The following is a 4760-nucleotide window of genomic DNA, read 5'->3' on the forward strand; positions in this document are numbered from 1 at the left end:
GAACTCACACAATATGTACTCACTTACATATTCTAAGTCCAGAAACTTAGAATACCCAAGATATAATGTACAATTTGCTAAATACATGAAATTCAAAAAGAAAGAAGACCAAAGTGTGGACACTTTGCCCCTTCTTAGAATTGGGAACATAAAATATTTTATTTTACTTCACCATTTTTGTGTAAAGGATCCTATTATTCCAGGACACATGATAACACAGTTAGAATGTGGCAAGTGCATCCATTTTCACATCTCAAACAGTGTACATACATTCCAAAATAAGGATATTATAATTGTATTATCATTAGTGAATATTAAACATTCTCTATACATGGTCTTGTACTCCATCATACTTTAATATACTCTATCAACATCTATCTACTCTATGTCAAATCATATATCCATTATAATCTATAATTACTTATTTTTAATCTTATTTTACTCTAATTCCATTAGCAATTATATAGGTCATTAATACAGTGATTTTTTTTGTAATTTCTTGTCTAAAGCTTGTAGGAAAGTAGGCAGTAGGAAGGGTTGCAATAGGAAATGTTTTCTGAATCATTGTACATTATCTCTATAACATTGATTTATTTATTTTTATCTGTTCATTTATTTGTTTTGTGACATGCATCCTAGGCAAGCCTTGTATTTTCCATGTAGCTGAGGATGACCTTGTGGTTCTGACTTTGCTACCTCCTATGTTGGATGGACACAGGTATACCCTGTCTGGTTAGTGGAATTACATTCTTCTTTTGCTTCATTATTTTTTTTTTAATCTAAAAACAATATTTTTGGATATGTCCTAATAATGTCTCAGACTAGATAACTTTAACAAATTTTTGGAGTGATATTAAAAGTGATATTATCTACTACACAGTATAATGGAACATGTTTATCTTCTTTTTCTTTTTCTTTTTTTTTTTGAGAGTATAATTACTTAACTTCCCCTTTCTTTTCTTCTTCCAAAGTCTCCCATGTGCCCCTCTTTTTTCTTCAAATTTATGATCCTGTTTTTCACTGAATTTTGTTACTACACACACATATGCACATATGAACACACATACATATATACACATACATACACACACAAGCATGCACACACATTTTCTGAAATATGACCTATTCAGTCTATTTAATTTTAATTGTACATATGTTTTCAGAGCTGGCCCTTTGGTATTGGATAACAATTTGGTGTGCTCTTTTCTGGCAAAGACTATTTCTCTCACTCAGTCTTCCATAATTTTTTGTAATTAATAGTTTTCTTTTGTTTGTATAGAGTTGTACCTGTCAGTCATCCCAGTCCATTTTGACATGTTTATTTTTGTTGTCCTTAAATTTAAAATTTAAGGACATATGTTTTAATCTGACAAGTTAAGGTTTGCTTTAGACATTGTAGGCATGATCTTTAATCTTTAAGGACACTAATTTTTATCTATAGAATGAATGTTGTGGCTACTTCTGTCTGTTGACCAATGACATGTTTTGAATCTATTTCAATTCTTTCACCCTCATTTTCAAGGCTTTGAGTTTTGAAATATAATCAATGACAATGTTTCTTTTCCCTAAATTATTCTTTGCTTTACTTAAAATACAGTCCTGGAACTATTTTTTAAAATTTTGCTATCATATTTATTTTATGTCATAGTTTATGTCAGTTGTAAGCAAACCTTGACCCACATGGGAATAAGGTCTCAGGTGAGTAGATGACTCAATCAGATTTCTCTATAGAGATGTCTGTGAAGAATTTTCTTGACTACTGATTGATGGGAAGGCCAAGCCCTTTGGGCAATATCATCCCTGGGTATGTGGGCTGGGCTTTGTCAGAATGGTAGCTGAGTAGGCCAGTTAGCAACATTATTCTATGGTCTCTGTTTCTATTTCTGCCTCCAGGATGTAATTGAGTTCCTGGCTTGGCATTGCATGATGGTATGTTTTAACCATGAAGACACTGCAAACCCTTTCTTCTAAAAGTCTTTTTTTTTTTGCAGTTTTGTCACAGCAACTGAAAACAAAGTAGGAATATTTCATTTTAGGAAATAAGAGATGGAATGAAGAATACAAAGAGATTGTGTGTACATTTAATCACATCCACAAGGCTGTTGCTTTCATCAGAGTAAGGCGAATGTGATCCTCTCATGCCTGTAAATTATCTTCCCTCATGTGGATTGTCATGTAATTATGCATAGGACTTCTTGAACTTAGGGTCAGAGGTACTGAGGAGACAAACAGCCATAGTTAGAAAGACTCTTTCATCACTAACTTTGCACATTATATAATTTGATGTTTTTCACCTGAAAGTATGAGCAGAAGAGTATTTTCTTACTCCATGAAGTCACATCTCTTTTTGTCAAAGGAATAGTAAATCAATAAAAGCGAAATTAAATGTAAATTGTGCCTCCCATCTGACACTCTAATTCTAGCCAAACAGGTTGTGTTGGATAAAATGTTTCCCTGAAGTACACCTTTCAAGGGCCCTTCAGTAACTCAAGAGGGTATTTTAGAAATCTAAGAAAAAAAATCTAGGGTCTGGGTAAACCAGACCACATGTCTCACTCTTTGCAAGCTCTAGAAATAAGCATCAGGGTACAGTAAGTCCTCATTAACTAGTAAGCAGTCTTGCAATTGTTATTTTATCCATATAGAGTTTGAGGACTGCATTAGATTGTTTTCATTTTAGTAATTATTTTTGGTCATATCACCCCTCACTGTAGTATGATATGCACATACAATGAATTCACGTTATATTTTAATCAATTACGTGGAGTTCAGTGAAATCATGGTAGAGGCTGCTGTACATAATAGGTTATCTAGAGCATGCATACACTGTGTAGAAGACAATAATCTAAATATTTCACTTTTCCTGTACTGTAATTTTCAAGATGGATTTCTATGCTATACCAATTGTGGATTAATAAAACCATCCCAGATTTCCATCATTTCTTCATGTTGTTGGAGAGAATATGGCTAACCGTGTATATAAAGCATCTTTTCCTTGACAGTCTATTGTCTATGCTAGCATACATTTGGAACTTTCCATTTAAAGGTGAGTTTGGAGTTGTCATAAAGGACATTAAATAGGAAGTAGTGAACACCTGTGACAAGAAGGAGACAAATGCCTGACTTAGCAGAGGAAGAATATACATACTTCTATGCCATCTTATATCTGAAAACACACCCGGAGTTCTAGGTCAAATGTTCCCGATCTCTGTTATCACAAAAGCTCTGCTTTTAGTCTCCTGCTTTACAGAGCTTTAGTAGAATTCAGATGGTTCTAGAAAGGTGCAGTAGTGGGCAGGGGGCAGAGGGGCAGTGTGGCTGTATGGACCCAAGTCACCACCTGAAGAAGTAGACTCAGAAGTAGTTTGGCTGATTATATTCCAGAAGTTGGCTGATGTCCTTCCTCAAAAGGGGAATTGGCTTTGCATATCAACTTGTTTTTAGGCAAAATAAAGTGTACCTCTAAAATTTGACAATGGCAAATGCTGACTCAGAGAAACCATTTGAAAAGCTTTTAGATCAGTAGTCATACAATAAGTACGGAATTTGAATGGCAAATGATAACTTCAAGAGAACACTAATGAATGAAAAGAGGAAACTGACTTCCGGCCAGGAAAGCATGTTGTGTAACTGCAGTTCTGTAGCTCTCTGTCTTCTTCCAAATCTGATCTTCTAGCTCAACCCCTGGCACTGAGGCAGACCACTGGCTCCAACCTCCCTTGCCTTCTTCTTTCTATCTTTTGGGGATTACAGGGATCTTCATTTCCAAACCTTTGTCCTTTATTTAACTCACTGCTTTGTCCAAGCCTCCAATTCCAGTAGGCACACTCTGGAAACCCACAGGCTATTTGAGCCAGGAAAGCAGGTAGGCTAACTGCAAATCTTTACCTTCCCCTCAGATCCTTGAAAATTCATTTCCAAATTCTAATCCCAGCACTGTAGAAAACCATCTGAGGCAGCCTATACTCACTACTCATGAGTCACAAAGATCCTTCCTTACAGTAATTGATTTACAGCAGCCCTCAAACAAAAAATGCCTTCCTGGGAATTCAAAGGACACTCCTTCCAGAAAAGCATATCATTAGCTTTCCCTTCACTCCACGTTGACTATCCAATCTCTTTCCTAAGTCTTTAGAAAAGATTTACCAGGGTCTCTCCTTACTTTCTGCCCCTCCCAAATTCCAGGGATCAAGTAGATACTGGTGGAACACCTGGCTTTTCTCCATTCTGTGTGCCTCCCCTGCCCCTCTGCCTCATATGGAATGTACACATATTATTTACACCCCTAATATCTAGAAACTCTAGTGGCCATACTTATCAGAATCCAAAAAGAATTTTCTAACAAGCAACACAGATCCACCACACTCTCCTAAGCACAAGAGAGCAAAACAGAAATCAAGTAACAAAAGATTCACCTTACAGAGTCACATATGATCTTCCAGATTCTTCTCAAACCCAAACACCTACCTGTCAGCATAAAAAACAATCAATAACTGCCAGAATAATATGGCTCCTATAGAAAGTGCTAAAAGGGAGTTTCTAACCTAAAGAAACTAAAGAAATTTTCTGTGGTGATTTGAATATTCTTGGCCTATGGGAAGTAACATTATTAAATGGTATGGCCTTGTTGGAATAGGTGTGGCCTTGTTGAAGGAAAATTAGGAAGCCTTTGAGGTCTCCTAGTACTCAAGCTCTTCCCAGTGTGGAAGGGAGACTTCCTGGGTACGTTCAGAAGACAGTCTCCTTCTGTGTGCTTTCAG

The sequence above is a fragment of the Mus caroli genome, chromosome 1, assembly GCF_900094665.2.
Source record: "Mus caroli chromosome 1, CAROLI_EIJ_v1.1, whole genome shotgun sequence".
NCBI classification, from domain to species: domain Eukaryota; kingdom Metazoa; phylum Chordata; class Mammalia; order Rodentia; family Muridae; genus Mus; species Mus caroli.